Here is an 8,283-nt window from a genome sequence, read left to right as displayed (position 1 = left end):
AAGCAAATTTTTTGAGATGATAGAGCTATACAGAAAGTGGTCTATGGGTAAACATGCAGTCTTCATTTGCATGTTAAAAATTGAAAAGATGACTGATTTTCCCATAGTCATAACTCAGAATAAATGTCTACCATTCTTCGATTCCTGTAGAGAACAATCTGAACTCCTTACCTTCAAGGTCTTTCATGTTTTTTCATTTTTTATTTATGTATTCTATATATCATAAAGTAAAAATAGATTGATGGTCCCAGAACTCACATTGCACTTTTCCACATTAGCATTTTTCTTATGACTTTACTTCTGTTTGGAATGTGCATCTACTATAATGCTCAATTATCAGCTATCAAAATGTGTTAATCATCAAAGGCAGAGATCAGCTCTTACTCTTCCATTGCACCTTTCTTATTCTTCTCTGCATTTGTCCACTCAGGAATCATAGATTTCAGAATAATTCCTCCCAATAATTGAGTCTTTAATATTTGTCAGGCACTGTTTTGAAAACTTTATAATGTGTCAATATTCACACCAAGTTTATGAAGTGGAGTCACTTAGAAATTTACATAACAGCTAATTATTTCTTTTCAAATCATTGCTGGTCTGAGATGACACTGAAATTATGAGAGAAAAAGGAAAAACATAAAAATAGACCTAGAATATTCTCTACCTGTACAATAGACATTTAAAAGGGCAAGAAAAGAACAGATTACAAAGTAGTAATAATTTTAAAATAATAGAAGAGGGATTTCTGCCTCAGAAAAGATTGAGTAGATATACTTTTTTCTATTTCTCCTGCTAGGTACAAATAAAAACCCTGGGTGTTTATAGATAACAAATATAAGACTTTGAAAAGTGAAAAAAAAAAAAAAAAGGCAGACAGGGTTGAGACCAGTGGAATCTAAGAAATAACATGATGGTGAGTTCTCTTGGTTTTCTTTTTGCCTCATGTATCCCAGACTTGTATGCCAGCCGAAGAAGCTGGCAGTTCTGAAATGTCAATTGGTGTAGACAGAAAAAATAAAACAAGAAAAGCCTGCTTTCTCTAACCAAAGAACAAAGAAAAGGACTGCCTAGTAAGACAGGAAACTTTTACCACTCTACTCCAGCCAAACACCACAAGAAAAACTGGTTCCACCCATACCTGCAAAGGTCCTATGGGGGCCCTGGATTTCCACTCTTGCCAGGCTGTAAAAGGATGCTTCCACCCCACCTCACCTCGGGAGAGATGTCAGAAAAGGATGAATAGGGAGCTGGGACTTTCATCTCCATCAATGGTTATAAGACAGCACCCCCCTTCATTGTGTTAATATGGACTATTTTGGGAAGCTGGGACTCCTACCCCAATCCAGCAGTAATGAGCCACTTGCACCCCTCAGTCTCCCTACGGGATGATGTCAGGGAGGCTTACTGGAGAGTTAGGACTTTCATTACTGCCCAGTGATAACAAGGCCACAACACACCCCTATAAGGTCAGTGGAGACCACCTGGGGAACAGTAATACAGCTGGGTGTTTACCAGTAGATGCCTAATGGGAAGCTGAAACTTCCACCCTTTTTCAGCAATAATAAGGAGGCCTTCCTCAGATGTCAAAGCTGAGTGAGGAACCTAGACTTTACCTACATCTGGCAGAAACAAGGTAGTGTCTCTGCTCTCAGCCATGACAGTGTCAGAGGAAGCCAGCTAGAACTGAAGGTTTAAATAAGATCTAGTCTCACAATATGCCCCAAATGCCAAAAATGTCCACATTTCAGTAGAAAATCACAGTACCAAAACCAGGAAAATCCCAACTTGAATAAAAATCAGTAGATATTTTGCTATGAACCTAAAACTGCTCTAAAAAATAAAGTCTTAAAAATATCAATAGATGCCAACACAGATAACAGAGACATTAGAATGACATGACAAAGATTTTAAAGGAGCCGTCATAAATACACTTTAATCAACAATTGCAAACATGTCTGAAACAAAAAAGTAGAAAGTGTTAGCAAGAAATAGAAGACAAAAAAGAAAAACTAAATGGAGACTTTAGAATTGAAAAATACAATAACAACAACAAAAAAAACCTCAATGGATGGGCTCAACAGTAGTATGGAATATACAGAGGAACAATTCCGTGAATTTGAAGACAGATAACAGAAATAATTCAGTTTGAAAGCAGAGAGAAAAATAGACTGTAAAGAAAAACAGCCTCAGAGACCTATGAAATAGTAAAGAGTCTAAAATTCATGTTGGAGGAGTCACATAGGGAAGGGAAAAATGAGGGCGGGACTAACTAGTTGAAGAAATAATGGTTGAAAATGTCCTAAATATAGCAAAAGACATATACCTACAGATTCAAAAAGCTCAATAAAACCCAGAGTAAAAACCAAGGAAATCCTAACCAAGACACATTTTAATCAAACCTCTTAAAACTAAATATAAAGAAAAAAATCTTAAAAGCAGTGAGAGAAATGACACCTTATCTATAGGAGGACACAATCTGACAGATTTCTCATCAGAAATCATGGAGGAAGTAGCACATTTTTAAGAAGTGAAAGGAAACACAAACTGTTAAATCCATAATTCTTTGCTTAGTGAAAATATCCTCCAGGAATGTCTATTGAAATATAGAAATCCTAAATATGTTTGTACCAAACAACAGAGCTGTAAAATATATAAAACAAACTTTGATAGAAATGGGTGTGATGTCACTGAGAATGATGGAGAAGGGAGCTCCACAGTTCCATCCCTCCGCTGAAGCAATGATTAAGCTGGCAAATGGTCAGAATCAACTTTTTCAAAACTCTGGAATCTAACTTAAAAATTACAAAACTAGGGGAGTGCTTAATAAAAAAAAAAGCTAATTTTCAATAAGAAGAAATTGTGGCATTTTTGCTTACCCCAGTTTTGCTTACTATAATTATTACTATTATTACTTACATTTTGCTTACTATCCTCCCAGTTCAGAGGTGGCTGTGGGTATGGTGGCCTGAATTCCTGGTACAGTTTGTACTGTAGTCGAGCAATACAGACTTTGTCCTCAAAGAATTGTTCTGATTTTTACCTGTCTGGCAGCTCCCTGAGTAATCAGCACAGGGGCCTGCCTTTGTTTCTCCTCTACCATCTCAGAACTCTAAGGGCTGGAGTGACCACCTGAGAGGCTTTTGTCAAAAGCTTTTAAAGACATAAACTACCCACAGCCACCTGTGACAAGAACTAACAGAGCTAGTAGATAGACTGAAAAGCCACGGAAGGAAGAAACTGGGGAAGAGATACACTTCAATATTGACTACAAAGCTACAGTAATTAAAACAATATGTTACTAGAATAATAATAGAGATTAATTAATAGGATAGAATTAGAGTCCACAAATGAACCCATACATCTATGGGCAATTGATTTTTGACCGAATGCCAAGGCCATTCAATTGAGGAAAGAATAGTCTCTTAAAAAAAACGGTGCTGGCTAAATCAATGCAGGAGAATGAAGTTGGATCTTTACCTGACACCATATACAAAAATTAACTCAAAATGGATCAAAGACCTAAACATAAAAGGTAAAACCATAAACTCAGAAGAAAACATAAGGGTAAATTTTCATGACTTTAGATTTGGCAATGATTTCTTAGATAAGACCCAAAAAGCTCAAGCAACAAAAGAAAAATGTAAATTGGATATCATCAAAATTGAAGAGTTTGTGCATCAAAAGATACTATAATAAAAGTGAAAAAACAACATACAGAATGAGGAAAATGTTTATAGATCGTATATCTGATAAGGATTTAGAATCCAGAATTTTTGATTCAACAACAAAAAGACAACCCAATAAAAATGAGCCTGTAACTTAGAGCCCTTTTTCTCCAAAGAAGATATATAAACGTTCAAAAAGCACATGGCAAGATGCTCCACGTCACTAATCTTTAGGGAAATGCAAATCAAAACGACAAGGAGATACCACTTCACATCCACTAGGATGATGATAGCCCAAACAATGGAAAATAACAAATGTTGACAAGAATTTTGAATTGCTGGAGGGACTTTAAAATGGTGCTGCTACTCTGGAAAACAGTTTGGTGGTTTTTCAATAAGTTAAACATAAAATTACCATGTGATCCAGACATTCGACTTCTAGAGATATATCCAAAGAATTGAAAACAGGTGTTTAAACAAAAATTTGTACAAGAATGTTCCTAGCATAAGTTTTCACAATAGCCAATCTATTAACTGATGAATGTCTAAACAAAATGTGGTATATCCATCATACAATGGAATAGTATTTAGTTATAAAAATAAATGAATTACTGATGTTAAAATATCAATGAACATTAAAAACATATTAAGTGAAACAATTCAGACACAAAGGTCACATATTGTATGATTTATTTTATATGAAATATTCAGAATTGGTAAATCCATTTAGACAGCAGATTAGTGTTTGCCAGGTGTTGGAAGAATGGCATGTGACTGCTTAATAAGTATGGAATTTCCTTTTGGGGAAATGAAAATGTTTTGGAGTCTACGGCCATACCACCCTGAACAAGCCCGATCGTATCTGACCTTGGAAGCTAAGCAGGGTTGGGCCTAGTTAGTACTTGGATGGGAGACCACCTAGGAAGACCAGGTGTTGCAGGCATAAAAATAAAAAAAGTAAAGGATTGTAAGCTGACAAGGTCTTTGCAATCTGTGAGGTCAACCAAGGGTTGCCTCGCTTAAAAAAGAAAAGAAAAGAAAATGTTTTGGAACCAGATACAGATGACACTTGTACAATATTGTGAATGTACTAAATGCTATGGAATGATACATGTAAAAATGGTTAATTTTAAGTTATGTAAATTGTACTTAAATAAAAAATAAAACTGTTCTGTCAAAAGAAACTTATTTTAAATATATGTTTAAAACTCCAATCTTACAATCTCTTATTTGTTGTGTTTGTTATGTTTAGACTAGTTATATTTAATGTATAGATACGGTTAAATTAAAGTTCATAATTTTATAATTGTTTTTCTTTTACCCTTTTTCCCCTCGTTTTTCTGTTCCCCTTACCTGCCTTCTTTTGGATTCATTATATATTTTGTAATATTCTATTTTATCTATTGCTTTTTAAAAATTATCTCTCTTATTTTTTAGTGGTTGTTCTAAAGATTATAATATACATATCTAAGTGCTCCTAGTCTACTTAGAGTTGATATTTCACCACTTTAAAATGTAAGCCTCACGACCATAAAGTCTTACTTTCTCCATTTTATGCTGGAGTTGTTAAATCTATATACATTGAGAACCCTCAAAGAGATGGATAATCTTTTTATATTTCTCCAGATATGTATCATTTTTATTGGTCTTCCTTAATTCCTGATGTTCCAAGTTTTCCATTTCTTTTATTTTTCTTCAGCCTGATGAACCTCCTTTAGCATTTCTTTAGAGCAGAAATATTGGCAATGAATTCTTTTTTGTTTCCCTTCATCTAAGAATATTTTTATTTCGCCATAGTCTTAAAGGATATGCTCAATGGATAGAGAATTATTGATTGGCAATCCTTTTTTATTAGCACTTTCAGAATGTTGTTTCCTTGTCTTCTGGCCTCTATTTTTTCTCACGAGAAGTCCATAACCATTTGATTTATTTTTCTCTTACGTGTAATACATTATTTTTGACTGCTTTCAATTTTTTCAATACCTGTATTTTTTCACAGTCTAGTTATGATGTGTCTGGGCATGATTTTCTTAGAGTTTATTCTATTTGGTGTTTCCAGAGCTCCTTGAACTTGTAATTTATGTCTTTCATGAAATTTGGGAAGTTTTTAGCCATTATTTTTTCAAATATTTTTTTCTGCATGTTATTCTCTCTTTCTGGGACTCCAATGACATGAATGTTAGACCTTTCGATATTGTTCCATAAATTCCTTAGGTTTCTATAAATTCTTTGTAAAATTTTTCACTGTTCTTTATATTCAGTAATTTTCCTTGTTTTGGAAATCTTCTAAGTCTGATATGAATGTAGCCATTACAAGTTAATTTTCATTAATATTTGCCTGTCATATCTTTTCTCACCCCTTTACCCTTAATCTAGCTATATCATTGTATTTCTGGTGGATTGCTTTAGACAACATATAGTTGGGAAATATTTTTTTTCAATATAATCTGAGAAAATCTGCCTTTTATTTGGTGTATTAAGACCCTTTACATTTAATGTAATTATTGATAAGGTTAGATTTAGGTCTACCACTTATTTGTTTTATGTTGGCCCTTCTGTGCTTTGTTTTTCTGTTCTCTCCTTTTTCCTTTTGAATTACTTGAACTGTGTCATAGTAAGAAATATATATTTGTTTTCTGTCTCTGGTTCCTGACAGAAAGCTCCTAAAACCTGTGTCATTTCCTGACTGATGGGGGGTGCTAGGAACATCTTTTGTTCTAATAATTGGTCTTTAACCCCAGTCTTGACACAGAGCTCCTAAAAACCTTATAAACTTCCTGAGTGACAGTGGTGATAGGAATGTTTCACACAGAGCTCCTAAATCTCTTGGAATTTCTTGGGCAATAGCAGCATCATTTGTTCTAATGAGGTGACTCTTGGTGGGTTCTAAATAGCTTCAGGATAGGAGCTGGTCACTAGAAAGATGAAACTGTGATTAGAATCTTGGAACTTCAACCCCACCCCCTCATCCTCCAGGGATAGGAGAAGGGCTGGACATTGTTACTAGTCCTTCATGTTTATATGATAAAGCCTCCATAAAAATCCCTAAAGTAGGGGTTTTGCAGAGCTTCTGGGTTAGTGAACACATCTATATGCTGGGAGAGTGGTGCACCCCAAATTTATGGAGAAAGAAGCTCTTGCACTTGGGATGCTTCCAAAACTTGTCCAATGTATTTCTTCATTTGGCTTTTCATCAGTATCCTTTTTAATTTCCTTTATAATAAACTGGTAAACATGTTAACATTTTTCTGAGTTTTGTGAGTCATTCTAGCAAATTATTAAACCTGAGGGGAGTTGTAGAAACCCTTGACTTTGTAGCCAAGTTGGACAGAAATGTGGGTACCCTCATTACTCATTACTTGAAACTGGTATTTAAAGTGAGGGCACTCTTGTGGGACTGAACCTTTAAACCATAGGTAGTTATTGTCAGAACTGAATTAAATTATACCAGCTGGGGTCCAGAAAGTTGGAAAATTGATTGATGTGGAGAAAAAAAACCCCACACATTTGATGTCAGATGTGTTGTGAGTGGAGAAGCAGTTTTCCATTAGAATACATATTAGTATTACATTTTCATTTAGGATTGTCTATTTGGCTTTATCTCTTTGTAAATTTTTTAGTGGTTCCTCTAGGTATACAATATACATTCCTATGTTATCACAGTTTAGAGTTAAATTTAACTACTTCAAATAAAATGCATAAGACTTAAAACCATGTGTTCCATTACCTTCTCCACTGCATTTTATAGTTGTCATATATTATATCTATTACAATAAAAACCCTACCAGACAATGTAATACTTTTTGAACAGTCATACATATTTTAAGGAATTTAAGGAGAGAAAAATAGTGTCATATTTTCTTAGGTATTTACCATTTATGTTGCTCTTTCTTACTTCCTGAAGATCCAAGTTCCTCCCTTCTTTCATTTTTCTTCCACCTTTGGGTTTTCCTCTAGAGCAAGATGCTTGTATTCTTAGAGTTCCTTTATCTGAGAATGCCTTTATTTCACCTTAGTTTCTGAAAGATATTTCCACTGGTTATAAAGTTATGAACTGGCACTTAATTTTTTAACCAGCACTTCATATTGTTTTACTATCTTCTGGGTTCTAAAATTTCTGATGGGTAATCCACAACCATTTGAATCATCGTTCCCTTAACGTGTAATGTGTTATTATTATATATATATATTTTGCTTTCAAAATATTTTATCTTTGTTTTGCAGCTGTTTGATTATTACGTGTCTGGGCCTGATTTTCTCTGAGTTCATCCTGTTTGGGGTTCACAGAGCTACTTGAACTTGTAAATTTATGTCTTTCAAATTTCAGAAAATTTCAGCCATAAGTTCTTTACATATTTTTTCCTGCATCAATCTCTCTTTTCTAATCTTCTGGAACTCCAATGATACAAATTTTAGAGAATTTGATATTGTCCAACAAATTGCTAAGGATCTGTTCATTTTTTCTCAATCCTTTTTTCTGTTCTTCAGATTGAATAATTTTTATTGATCTACAAGTTCACTGACTTTTTTCTCTGTTATCTCTGTTCTGCATTTGAGTCCATCTAATATTTTTTTAAATTTCAAGTATTGTATTTTTCATTTTTAATATTTCCACTTA

At 34.1% G+C, this 8,283-nt stretch overlaps 1 long non-coding RNA gene and 1 pseudogene across 1 annotated transcript in view; one reads left to right on the top strand and one right to left on the bottom strand.

The window, feature by feature from the left end:
• Window positions 1–8,283, bottom strand: part of LOC105307872 — a 41,309-nt gene that overhangs the window by 13,336 nt on the left and 19,690 nt on the right. Inside the window, exon 2 of the long non-coding RNA XR_897257.2 lies at window positions 7,539–7,684. This is a non-coding gene — a long non-coding RNA (uncharacterized LOC105307872). The remainder of the gene's footprint in view (window positions 1–7,538; window positions 7,685–8,283) is intronic.
• On the top strand, window positions 4,490–4,608 carry LOC111733106 (annotated as a pseudogene).

Source organism: Pteropus vampyrus, unplaced genomic scaffold (assembly GCF_000151845.1).
Source record: "Pteropus vampyrus isolate Shadow unplaced genomic scaffold, Pvam_2.0 Scaffold523, whole genome shotgun sequence".
NCBI classification, from domain to species: Eukaryota; Metazoa; Chordata; class Mammalia; order Chiroptera; family Pteropodidae; genus Pteropus; species Pteropus vampyrus.
The sequence above is the reverse complement of the archived record's forward strand: the minus strand, read 5'-3'. Positions and strand labels throughout refer to the sequence as shown.